Raw genomic sequence first — 14,494 nt, 5'->3', positions numbered from 1 at the left:
AATGAGTGAATTAAAAAAAAAAAAGCTTAGCTTAAAAGGATATCAGATATAAATCCCTGATTTGTTTGTTCTATAACGTTTAGACTTTCTTCACAAACTGATAAAACAATTGCTTGAATTCTTCCTCTTTCAAAACCATAAAATATTTTATTTTAATCAGCTTTACTTCCTGCGTTTTGTTGCCTTTTTTTCAGATTTTTCTATAAAAAGTTTCGGAAATTTCAAAATAAATGATCTGAAAAGTGCTCTATGTTTAACGTACTTCAAATTTTAGCTTTCCGGTACAATATGCAAATTTAAACAGGGAACAATGTTCTGTTTTAGTATAGCACTTATTCTTCGTTCAGTACTGAGTCACTACGTTTTTAGATTTTTTTTTCTGTTATCAACAAACTAATTTGCCAAGTGAATGAGAGCTTTCAGCTGGGAAAATGACGCTCAACTTTTGTTACAATTCACATACTTGAATGCTTGAAAAAATAAAACATGTTACTTTATATATAAAAAACTAAAATTGTTATTGTATGTATTTCTAATGAATTGTCTTACGCCATTTTAGAAAAAAAAATGTTAAAATCGACCAGTGTTTGCTGCTCTTTTCGTTAATAATGATTTATCAATGCTAATTAAAAGCGTGATCATAAAGTAACTGGCGTATAGCCCGTGAAAAATGACGTGGCAAGTACTACCACCCCCATCTTACCCAACCCCACAGTATACCCTAACCTCACATTTCATAACTAACTGAAATAAATACATTTGCGAAATCAAGCTTGACCAATAAAGAGGCAGAAAAGTTCTCATATGACACGAATACGGAACTGTTATTTGTTACCTTGTTACCATAAAAGTATGAAAGTTTTTCTTGATATTTATCGTTCGTTAGTTCAGTCTTAAAAGTGAGCACAATGAAAGACAAATAGAAGGAATGGACTGTTCAAGTTTTTAGCTTGGCTGCAACAGAAACCTAATGTGCTTCCAAAATTATTATTTCGTTTACTATTCAGAACCATAACTTATTTCATCTAACCTATATAAAAGCCGGTTGATTTCTCGAAATATGAGGAGTCGTAAAAGGTAAAATGCATTTATCCAGATAGAATAGTTCGATTACCGTCTTCCCATTACGATTTGGGTTGGTGAAAGGGTAGTGTGCCGTGAAACCTTATAAGTGTAGTGAGTGTTGGTATAATGAGCCTAAAGTAAATACGTAATGTTTGATCACCTAGCCTAGAGCTAGCTATTTTCTGTTATATAACCAATCTCTTCAATCAACGGAAACTCTAAATTAAGAAATCAACAAATATTTTTTTCAGTTTTGTTATCTATGCATTTCATTTTATACTTTCAGTACATAGACTAATAACAATATTAGGTTATACTTTTGTTGCTAAGCAACGTGACATAAAAGCCATTGTTAGAACCTAGTGTTACCAAAACGCATTGGCTTTTCTATGTATTAGAAGTTATTAACCTAACTGACTTTTACCGATAATTATTCTATGAATACGCCACGAATTAATTTTAATTGGCTCACAAAGGAATTTACCGACGTTTCACTGCCTCGACTGTCGAGCATGTTTGGTAGGATGGGGACTCGAACCTGCAACTCACAGATTGCAAGTCGAACACCCTAACCACATGGCCATGCCAGGCCGAAGATCAAAGGTCCTTGATCAAATTGAGCAACAGGAAGTTGGTTCGTATTATAGTTAACAAATACGACTTCTAAAATAGAATGGTCAACTTTAAGTTTGTGTATGTTTCTTTTGAAGACGTAAACTATTGGTCAGCACCTCGAATACTCTTTGGTAAGCTACACGATTTCATACCAATATAGCTAAAAGATATAGCTTTATACAGATATAGCTAAAAGTTTGGTATCGCTCTAAAATTTTAGGAATAAAGCATAATCTAAATAGAAAAATATGTGAACGTAAATTATATATATTTTATTTTAAATAATTTAATCAAAGAAACTATAAAATAATATCGCAAAAGTCTACCAGAAGCCATATTAGTAATACTTAATATTTGCACTGTATTTCATGAGTTTTCAAGACTTCCTTAGTCCTCGCAAGCATGGACTCACTGAAACGCTAAAAAAAAGTCGAGTTATCCATTAGATTCCTCCTTGCAGACTGAAACCGTAAAATATCATTCAGAAGGTTCTATTCTATTTCACGAAGACAAATCAGATAATTATCGTGTGATGCAAAACGTTTGGCCATAGTCGTAGATTGTCACGTGCTGTATGATTATCAGTTTATTGTCCTTCAAACACATCTTAGTTTTAATTCCTATACTCTTAAATACCTTAAACTCAAAAGATACCAGTGTAATGCTTCAGCCATAAAGACTCTGTAGCGTATGTCTAGTAACATGTATATAGATATTATTATTATTACTGCTAGGAAAGAAAATTCAACAGATGAAGTGTATTAGAAATTACACTTGTTCTATTAGGCCTAAACGACCGACTTGTGGCAACAGCAAACTAGAAACACCACATAGGATGCCATCTTAAGTTTTCACGACACCTTGTAAATTTTAATTAAATACCTGTTTTCTCTCTTTGTTTCTGAATTATAAAAACTTCACACTGGACAATAATTCGAATAATATTAATTTTTTTCCCATCAACTTACTGATTAGGAAAGTTTTTATATTCTTTTCTGTAATTCTATTTTTTGTTAGCTCTGTGGGAATGCTTACAGACAAGAACCAGCAATGATAAAGTAAGGTAATTTCTTCCAACACTTCAAGTTACTTCTTTAGCTAATATTACTCTCACTGGAAGAACTGCGCCTCAAGGATTCTATAAACAAGAAACTTTATATCAAAATCAGTAGTAAACACAAAATGATGTGATTGCACAGAGGCGGATCGGACAGGCTTGGCCAGCGAAGAACGGTGTATTTGGCTGAGCATGCCTTCTCTTCGAGTTTGTTTTCGATTGCGGTGGGAAATGCACAGGTGGCCTCGTTTAGAGCAGGAATACTTCTGTCTGCTGTATTACTAGGCGATTCATCCGATATAAGCCTCTTCCAACTTTCGTTCTCTATGGTGACTGGGAAAATTGGTTTTTATCTCCCGCCCTACAATATTCTCTAGCTCAGGTCTTTTCTCACGGTTTTTCGTCAGTCTGTTAGTTAGTTCCACAGGAAATGAAAGACAGTTGATGAAATGTTATGGGTTACTAGATACAACCATCAAGTTGCACTTTTTGCAAGTTTTATCATGGTTATCACAATACCAAGAGCATTCTGAACTCTAGTGTTTTGCGCGTAACCAACATCTTTATATTTTCAGAGTTGTTGATAAAAGAATAATACACTTTTGTGCAGCCACTAAAAACGTATCACTTTCATTTTCCTCTGCTCGGAAAGCTCTTTACAAAGTTTTTTTTTTCCTTTTAATGTGGCAACGGTAAGTCTTGTAACGCTAAAAACTGAGTTTCGAGTTCGACACCGTGCTGGGCAGAATACAAAAAGTACATTGTACATCTTTGCACTTGACAACAAACAAACAAAATTTGATCAGAGTTAATATTAATTTACAAAATTTCAGAAGCCATCAGTGTGTACACGTTTAATACATATAACTACATCATATAACGTAACATACTACATATAACGTAACATACATATAACTACATCATATAACGTAACATACATATAACTACATCATATAACGTAAACATACATATAACTACATCATATAACGAAACATACATATAACTACATCAAATAACGTAACATACATAAAAATACATCATATAATATAACATACTATATCATATAACGTAACAGACATATAACCACATCATATAACGAAACATACATACAACTACATCATATAACGAAACGTACATATAACTACATCATATAACGTAACATACATATAACTACACCAAATAAAGTAACACCATTTCACATAAATAAACAAATAACTCAAAGTTTTCACAACAAACCTATTTAAGATATTACATCATTATATAAATGCACAATTTTGTTTACACTCTCAATGACGTTGATTCAAAAGTCTTACAATCAGGAAGTGTTTTATTGTATTTCCTTTTCTTGTCTGAATATTATTTCCACCCTAAAAGAGTATCGAAAAAGAAATAGGGAAACTTTACATAACTTTACATTGGCTATCTTTTTAAATACAATCAATAAGCACCACAATCTGATCCAATGTTTTCACGTAGGTTATCATCTTTATTATTTTTTTTATTTATACCTAAAGCAGGCTTTTTTTTCCCCTGGCTAATTATGCATTTTCTAGAAATTAGTTCAAACTATTTTATAGCCTATTAGTTCAAACTATTTTATAGCCTATAGTCCTGTGTTGATCTTCACGATTTATATTTCGCATTGCATTGTTTATTTTTATGGTCTTGATACATGACCAGGCGTGACCAAGTGGTTAACGTGCCGGACTATGGATCCGAAGATTCATGGTTCACATCTTACTACTGCAAAATTGCATTCTATTCTTTTGAGCCATGGATGCATAATAAGAGTAATAGTCACATCCCACTATTCGATTGGAGTAGCCAAAAAGTCTATCAGTTTAGAACTAGGGACATCTATTTACGAACGGAAAATAAGCAATTTTGGTTCTGCTATCGCTTCATCATTATGTGAACTATGTAACTGATGATTTTTTTTACGGATTTGTATAAATTTGTTCCGTACAGCGATAGTAATTAGGACAGTTAATGTTGTTTTTGTTTGTGCATACAATAATTAAAACGAGGAAACGGATACTTTGTTTATTCTATAAAATTGATCAAATATTAATACCAAAAGGTTTGGGTTTGTTCTGAATTTCGCGCAAAGCTACACGAGGGCTATCTGCGCTAGCCCTCCTTAATTTAGCAGTGAAAGACTAGAGAGAAGGTAGCTAGTCATCACCACCCACCGCCAACTCTTGGTCTACTTTATACCAACGAACAATGGAATTCACTTTCGATTAGAGGAACCCACTTTGAGACTAATAATGCTTGGAGACGGCTTGAGTGGATAATGAAGAAAAACTTTAATATAAGTTTAACATAACAGCAAATGTACAACGTTTCGACAAGGTTTTGTCATCATCGGGTACAAGTAGTTTACACTAACACAGATATATATATATACAGTACGGAACAAAGAGGTCACATGACCGAACACTGTCGCAAAACTTACAAGAGATATCCTGGCACCCCAGGGTGTTGGTTTACCAACGAATAGTGAGATTGACCGTCACATTATAACGCACCCACGGCCGAAAGGGGTGATATTTTATTTCATATAATAATAATAATACCATTTTAAAACTCGCCTTTATTATGCTTGGGATGAGGTCCAATCTATATCTAAAATCACTTTTCTATTATTATTATTTGTAACACTATGGTTTTAATATAGCTATTTTTAAGGCAAAGCGATTGCTCCTCCCACCCCTTCTTGGCTAAATGAGGTTTACTAGTTCTATTGATTCGGATGTTTCATTTGTCTAGTCTTGTTATTTATATTTTGTTTTATAATTTTTACATTTATTATAGAGATAGATTTCCATTGTTAGCTTAGTGTAAGGATTTAGGACTGATCTAAATTTCCAAAGCTGGCTAAACCTTCCCCGAAATATTATTAACAAATGACGAAACAATGCATTCTGATATTTATAGGTAAGAACGTCAGAAAATATACTTTATCAGCTATACTCGTTACCAGGCTGACTTTTAGTTTTCATCTAAGTTGCTAGCTTGCTTTAAGACAAGCTCAAAGAGTGGGTGTTTTACTTCAAAAAATATCATCAAGAGGTTATTTTCCCCTTCATCGTTTTGACTTCTCACACTTTTAACTTTATCCTTATGTGATTGTTGTTCTGAAATAAGCCCTTTGACAAATTATACTCAGCGCCTCTAGGTTGTACAGTATGAAGTCATATAATACGAATATCTTATCCAGGTACTTACAGATTTTCATACCACCGTTGTTGTTTTGTTTTGTTTTTTTTTTTAGAAGACCGTCATTTTAAAAAGGCAACAAGCAGAAATAAAAACTTCAGTTTGTTGTTAAACTGTGACGGTCAATTTTTTGGGAAGTATCTTAATATTTTTCTCAAAATTCAAAAAAACAAACAACAACACTAGTGTATTCTCTCAGCCTACATACTTACATACTTACATAAGCTCTTGCTTTTCTATCAGTTTGGGTATTTGAAGTTCAGAGCTTTTCCTAATGTTTTTTTTTTTCAACTGCACAATTATATTTTAACTATATCATTTTTTAACCCATGATGCCTTATTACACCTAATATATATATATATATACAGGTCTAGTAACAAATGATCCAAAAATGAAGAATATTCCAGTAAATACATATATTTATCAACTCTGGAATGGAATTTCATAATCTTAAGTATGTTTCTTTTTTTAATATTTATCCACTCGAACTTACTTATATAGGTAAATTTTCAACTGTACAAATATTTTTACAGGTGCAGAATTTGTGATCAGCTGCACACTAGGAAACCCTCTGCTGAAGCTCATTGCTCGTTAATTCAAAAACTCGCAAAACAAACACTCATTATTTTAAAACGAAAACAACTTGTTGATATCTATTTGTGCAAATCGTCTGTCAGTTACTTCACACAAATATTTACTTTACAGCATCCTTATACATATACAGTGTACAAACATAGTAATAAGAGTATTTCCAAAACAAGATCTTACTTGTAGAAACAGTTTTCGCTATACAGTTATGTATACGATTTTTATAAAGCTTCTATAACAATATTCAGTCTGTCTTGAAAATGCACGCGCATCTTGCTATCTAAATGCGCAGGCACGCGCACTTCATTTCAACAGGTGTAAATATAAGGCGGATGTAAATATACTTCAGTGAACATTTTGTACAACAACATATTAAAAACTTATCAAAGTTTTTAAAAAGGTCAATCATTAGGTCATGTAATAACATTTTAAGTTTATTTACTGATGGTATTAAACACAGTAAAGTTTAGCCTTAACTAAACTAAGAAGTACACAAGCTCAGTGTTAATTTATCTCTTTATCGAACTTAGGTCGTACTTGATAAAGGCTTAACGAATGTTAGGCCTAAGACAAGTGGACTTACAGATTTCGGTGAATGCGATTAAAATTCTTTTGTATATTATTCTAGAAATCCTGTACTTAAAGAAGTACTGTTGTTGCTATATAGATACTATTTTGACTGCATATTTTTTGTAGGTCTCTGCTATTTTAATAATAATTTGGAATTATTAAGAACCTGGATGCGTCTTACTCCAGAAAAACACATTCTTCACAGAAAATGACTTATTAGATTTCTTGGTGCATTTGTTTATTATGTAAAATGATATGAAGTATTTATCGTAATTATTAATTATAAACAATAAATATTTTGTCAGTACTTAAATTACTTTAAATATATGTCAAATCTTAAGATTTGTACTATTAACCAGTATTTTTTGCCTCATTTAACCTCACAATTATTTGTTAGAGTTTTCTTTAATATTTCTGATAATTTTTCATCGAATTACCAGAAAAATACCGTAAAATGAAACTGTTAATAACATTTCTCTAGCAAATCGACGAACAACAACATAGAACTCCCCAGTGGCACAGCGGTATGTCTGCGAACTTACAACGCTAGAACCCGGGTTTCGATACCCGTGGTGAACAGAGTACAAATAGCCCATTGTGTAGCTTTGTGCTTACTTACAAACAAGTGTATGGTACTTCATAATTTAAGTTACTTTTTGTATTAAAGTTCGTTTTCTTTTTACTTTTTACTTTGTAACTATCTAAAATTAAATTTTTCTTTTCCAAGTGGTCTTGTTTAGAAAAGATATACGTCTGACGTTTGTGATGATACTTTGGACGTATTTTTACACATTAGTGAATCTCTAGCTGTTTAATAATTCATAAAATTATTGACTAATAGAATGCGAATAAAGATTATTAAAATAGAATGAAGAAATATGCAGAGATTTAAAAAAAAACGTTTGTTAGTTACATTTCATATAAACAGAGAAACCAGCATACATAACACACAAACCGTATTCAACTTTATCTATCACGGGACTAAAGTTTGTATACATAAGACTCTGTCAGTTACGGGGGAGGGGAGGTGGGCGCTAATAAAATACAAATCCAAAAAAATAAAATAAATTAGAATCCTATTCTTATCGCAAGTACTGCCAGAATCCTCTATATGTCTTACATAGAAAAATAATGGTTTTGCCCAGTTTTTTGGTCAGTTCATTACGCCCAGTGACGTAACAGAGAAAAGATAAAATCTCGAAACACTTAATATGATCCAATGTGTGAACCCATAGGTAGTGAGCGGTATAAAAACAAGTCTATAATTTGAGGATTGAGGTCTTATTTGAGAAATGATAAACCAGTTACTTTCTTAATCTTTTAACATTCGTTACCAAACCCAAATCAGTGTGTGTCTGTGTGTTTGTTTTTTTTAAGAAAAAGCTCATCGTGGCCCGTTATTTAGTTAATAACTCATTTTTACTTAAACTTTTTACTTTTTTACTTAAACAATGTAGTTCAGTTATATACGTGAAAGTAGTATTAATGAAAAAGAAAAACTACTGTTATAACAACCACGTTGGATCATGATTTTTACATTGCGTCATCGTTAAGCTTAAGTATATTTAAAATCGTATTCTCTAAAAGACATATCTACGTGTAAATCAATTACTGGTGTACGTACTAACAGGTTATGTGCGAAAAACGTGGCCCCTAGTGGCAGGGCGGTATAGCTGCGGACTTACAACGCTAAAAACCGGGTTTCGATACCCGTGGCGGGAAGAGCATAAATAGCCCATTGTGTAGCTTTGTGCTTAATTACAAACAAACAAATCAATAAAGAAACATTATAATGTTATATACTGCCTGGTGCACAATAAAAGATAACATTCACAGTTGACAAATAAGTAAGTTATAAAACGATACATGGGCATATTCTGCTTTCCAAGGCTTCGTATAAACAGAAGGCGATTTGTCTAAAAGGAAACGAATTCGCTTTATTCGTCTCATAGTATTTTGTTACATTTTAGTCTATTCATTTCCTACATGTTCGCCCTTTCAGCCGTGGGGGCGTTATAACGTTACGGTCAATCCCACTATTCATTGGTAAAAAGAGTAGCCCAAGAGTTGGCGGTGGGTGGTAATGACTAGCTGCCTTTCCTCTAGTCTTACACTGCTAAATTAGGGACGGCTAGCGCAGATAGCCCTCGTGTAGCTTTGCGCGAAATTAAAAAACAAAAAAAACCAAACCAGTCGTTACCTACTGACATGAAAAATTCTTTGTTCTATCCTGAAATCAGCATTTGAACAATCCAAGATGTTCTCACTTTGATACAAATGAGTTCCATACACACATAGCTCTTCTAAATCAGTTGAGATCGAATGCACTCAATTTTTAAGTTCGTATCATTTTGAAACTTATGTGTGTATCATTATGAAATAAATTGTATGTCCATATTAAAGACATTCATCCACAAGTCAGGCTAGGAAGTTTGATAAATAACCTGTCAGAATCAGTTTAGTAGTGTCGCTTCTGTATCAGTCTGGGTTTCGTAAACGGTGGCATTGAAGAGTCCTGACAAGGTAATGAAGGGGAGTAACGTTAGTTTAGTTGGCAAAAAAAAACGGATTAGGTTTTGAAATAGAGTCGTTTCTGCTATTGGGCATTAAACATTTCTTATTCTTCTCCCAAATAACAGGACCAAGCGTGGCCAAGTGATTAGCGTGCCTGGACTGTGAATTATAGAGTTCTTGGCTCGTGTTCCATTGCTGAAAAAAAAACTCGTTTTGCACCTTGGAGCAAAGAGGTGGTATAAAAGTGAAGGTCAAATCACATTATTCGATCAAACTAAATTAGTCCATGAGTTTGTAATGGGTGATGCTCTCTAGTTTGTCAGCTCAAAATAGATGAGCTTTGCGTAGCTTAGCGCGGAAACTGTAAACCAAACAAACCCTAGTAACAGCGTTATTACTAACTAGCAGCGACCCGCAAAACATTTGCAGTAGTTTCATCCTCTTCGTTTGAATTTTCTCTATTCTATCATTTTCATGCACAGCATTTAAGCTACGGCTTCTTGCATGAATAAATCCTGATCTATTTGAAAATATTTTACGCAGTCAGACAAACACATTCACGTAGACGTAACTTTATTTAATAAAACTACACGTAAAGTAAACAATAAAGTATAGTAACGGTATATATAATAGTCTACAGAGTATGAAACAGTTATGAGCGTTAAACATATGACATGTTATACGAATTGAAACAAAGAAACTAACAAAAACGAAGAATAAAACTCGTACTAAAAAAATGGTAGCTTAAAGATGTTTATAGCAGTATATGAAACGAACCGAAGCTAAATTATTGCAAAGTAAAGTAAATGTAAAGTTCTAATGAAGGCAAACTTAGCTGAATATGCAGAAACGTCTGAATGCGTGTTCAAAAAGCGAAAAGCATGTGGTTTGAATCAATTGCGCAAAAATATATGCACATACGTATTTTAGACCTAAATAAGTCGAGAAAGCCCATAGGAGTTGTATATTAGTGTAACGCACATTTTTGAGGAAATTATACATGGATTAATGTAGTTTGTGTGAAGTACTTTACAAATAAAAAACAAAAATTGAAATCGAAGACATTTGTCACGTGATGACAACAACATTGTGCCATCATGTAGCATAATTGCTGTATTACAAAGTTTGACTAAGTAAAAGATTATTCTAAATGGAAAAGCCAATGTGCCATCCAGACTCCTTGGACAAAGGCTTTTCTAACGGTATGAGATATGTGGTGTTTGATTGAGAAATTTGCAAGAAAAGGTCTGGACAGACAAACAGAAAAACGTAAGCGTATTATTTATATAAATAGCACATTTTATAATTAGTTAGACGTTGCAAGATGTCAATAAATGTTGAGATTTTAGTCATATATTTTATAGAAATTATATCAAGCGTTCTTTCTGGTCTTTATCCCCTATCTGTGATAGATTATCCAGTGTTTTCTTTCAAGTCTTAAAACCATAACACATATCTGGGATGGATTATATCCAGCGTTCTCTCACTGAACTTCAGTCTCATAGCACACATCAGAGATCGATTCTAACCAGTGTTATCTTTGGTCTTCTACACAATAACACAGTCCCGTATTAAAAGCTTGGTATTTTGTGATTTTCTATTGATATTAATAAAACAATCAAGTTCACTTTTATAAATACTTTGAAAGTTACGATTTGTTGATCTATAATTTGTTTTATCCGTTATTTACTCGCGACAACGTATAATCATTTAGTTTGGTTCATTATAAAGCCGTACTATAATCAAAGGGACCAGAACTTATGAAATATACGAACATAGTTTTCCTATAGCACAATAAAGTAGCGAACAGCATATCTCGCTTCACTCACCAAGTTCGAAATTCTCATTATCGTACAGTACCAATGCTCAATTTGCTGCGAGACAAGGATCGTAAAATACGTCCTGTCTATACGATTACTTTACGATTGATCGTATAATAAATTTTATAAAGTCATTTTTAAATATACAGCACTCAATTTACAAACACTCATCAATCAACTATCTACGAAAAGAAAGAACTAGAATGTACGGTCCTTACAGAAGTAGTGTTTTTTTTTTCTTTTACATCTCACTGCAGACTAATTGTGCTTTTACATAGAAGTAAAGTAACTTAAACAGTGCGAATCGATGATCAAATACATTGTCTCGCAATGCATCTTTATAATGACCGTGGAATAGATATATTGACCAAAGTATTGTTTTATGTGTGGTTTTCGTTATATATTCGATATATATAAACTTCGAATAACCGATAATACCTCTAAAAACGAAACGATTGGTTTCTGAAAAAGATTGGAAATTGTTGCATTATTTTCTGTTTGATTAAGCATTTCAAATGATAAATTTAAATTCACGATTCTTTTGCAATTTGTGTATGGTAAGTTTCGCTATATAAATCAATCTAGTGTACTACATTGTGCAGAGACTTTTTTTTTTGTTTACAAACTTATTTTCTTTACTCTGTCTGTCCTTTACTCAGTGGCACAGCGGTAAGTCTGCGGACTTATAACGCCGACAACCGGGTTTCAGTAGTGGTGGACACAGCACAGATAGCCCATTGTGTACCTTTGTGCTTAAGTACAAACAATTTTTTTTGTTCATTTACTTGTTTGATTGTTATTCTGTTTGAATCTCTAATTATTTATCTCGAAAATTTGAGTATATCAAAAATCCATAAACGTACATACTAATAGATTTATAGATAGAAGGACGAAAGGAGAAAGAGAGAGACAGACTAGATCTATAAATGAAACCCTGTTCCTATATTTGCTCTGAAATTTTTTGGCATTTGAATTTGGCCCCCAGTGGCACGAGCGGTATATCTGCGGACTTACAACACTAGAAACCGAGATGTTGATACCCCTGGTGGGCAGAGCACAGATAGCCCATTGTGTAGCTTTGCGCTTAATCGCATATACAAACAGACATTTGAATTTGATCACCTTTAGAAAAGCTTAACAACAATAACAAAAGTTAGCTCATTGTGTAGCTTTTTGCTTAATCACATAAACAATAACCAATAATAACAGAAGGATTCAACCTCTAAAGTCCTCGAAAATTTATTTCTTTGTAGTATGTTTCTAGAAAATATAAATGTAATTAAAATGTTGTTACTGTTTTTTAAAACTGAATAAGATAACTTTAAAATTTTATGAAAAATATAATTAAAAGAATTACAAGAAAATCGTTTTATTTTTGTGGGAATAGAAAATATATAGATTGTCTTTGTGTAACATACATTGAATATCGTACTAAAACTTTTAAAAAGTCTAATTCCCGAATACAATAAAAATATAAGTAAATTTCAGTATAGAATAGCATCTGTATTTTCTTGAAAATTGCTACCTTTGAATCATTTCCTTCAGCAGTTCATGTAAAATCCACATGCCCATTTAAGTACATAGATGTTTTCGTTTTCAGTAATGTCGGCGTTTCGTCAACTTAGGTTTGTTTTGGTTGTTGTTAAGCGCAAAGATACACAATTGAAACCCGATTTTTAGCGTCGTAAACCTGAAGACATACCGCTGAGCTACTAGGGGGTTCATCAGTTTAATCTTGACTTTTAGTATGTACAGAAATTTGCATATTATTTGCAAGTACCCGTAATTTAGTCAGTGGGTAAATGCGTTCAATCATTCAAACTTAGGCCTAACAACAAATTAAATGTTGACTAAAATAAGTTTAAGACTCTGGTCCAAAATCCATAAGTTTGCGAAGTTTCCATTCTTTTTCATTTTTTCTTTCTCAATAAAGTGTCTGAGCATGGCAATAGAAAACTATGATTTGTTTTGTTTTGCTTTATTCCTGTGCGTAGTCGATAGAAATGACCAGATTTGAGGAGTACAATAAAAGTCAATTCTTGAAGTAAATGCCATCCTACAAAATCCGAATAGGTAAATATTTGATTGTCGCTTGATGGAACAGATGAAAACAGATATTTGCTCTTCGTACTGAAGAGTTTTCAGCCGCTTTTGTTTGTTTGTTTTTCTTCGTGAACGAGATTGAGTATATTACTTTCCTGAAGTTCCCTTTCAAACGAAATTTCCCTAAAGTAGGCTTAGAGATCAGTAAGCGAAATCCCTTGAGAACCCAATTATTTCAAAACAATTAAGTTACATTTATTTAAATCTTTCTTTAACTAAAGTATTTGTTCCCTTGCAAAGAAAGATCGTATAACCAACCAAAATCTCTTAAAGATCTAGTTGGGGTTGAAATAATTAAATGAATTTTAAGTAAATCCTTCATTTAAAAAGAATCTTCTTTTTTTTTTGACAAAGCAAGATTGTCTAACAAACTAAACTACTCTGGAGATTCAGCTAGTATAGAAAAGTTTTAAATGTTTTGGATTTAGATTTTTGGAACAGAAACAACGTAAATAGTAAAAAAATAAAACTATTCTGACAATTTCAAAAAAAAAACTTACTTAACTACTAAATCCAAAGTACAATTTAACTACTAAATTTAAATTTATCAGTTAACTCTAGTTCAGGCTATTTCAAATTCTAATACGTAACAATGTCCACTCACAAGGCTGATGAAACAGCTGCGTAGGTTTGTTGTATGAATAAAACACCCACTCTTTGAGCTTGTTTATAGCTATTCGGCCCGGCATGGCCAGGTGGTTAGGGCGCTCGACTAGCAATCTGAGGGTCGCGGCTTCGAATCCCCGTCCCACCAAACATGCTCGCCCTTTCAGCCGTGGGAGCGTTATAACATGACGGCCAATCCCACTATTCGTTGGAAAAAAAGTAGCCCAAGAATTGGCGGTGGGTGGGGATGACTAGCTGCCTTCCCTTTAGTCTTACATTGCTAAATTAGGGACGGCTAGCGCAGATAGCCCTCGTGTAGCTTTGCGCGAAATT

General features: G+C 33.1%; 1 long non-coding RNA gene across 1 annotated transcript in view; it reads left to right on the top strand.

The window, feature by feature from the left end:
- Window positions 1–7,135, top strand: part of LOC111085864 — a 14,753-nt gene extending 7,618 nt beyond the window's left edge. The window contains exon 3 of the long non-coding RNA XR_002610638.1: window positions 7,051–7,135. This is a non-coding gene — a long non-coding RNA (uncharacterized LOC111085864). The remainder of the gene's footprint in view (window positions 1–7,050) is intronic.
- The last annotated feature ends 7,359 nt before the right edge of the window (window positions 7,136–14,494 follow it).

Source organism: Limulus polyphemus, unplaced genomic scaffold (genome assembly GCF_000517525.1).
Source record: "Limulus polyphemus unplaced genomic scaffold, Limulus_polyphemus-2.1.2 Scaffold669, whole genome shotgun sequence".
Lineage (NCBI taxonomy): Eukaryota > Metazoa > Arthropoda > Merostomata > Xiphosura > Limulidae > Limulus > Limulus polyphemus.
The sequence above is the reverse complement of the archived record's forward strand: the minus strand, read 5'-3'. Positions and strand labels throughout refer to the sequence as shown.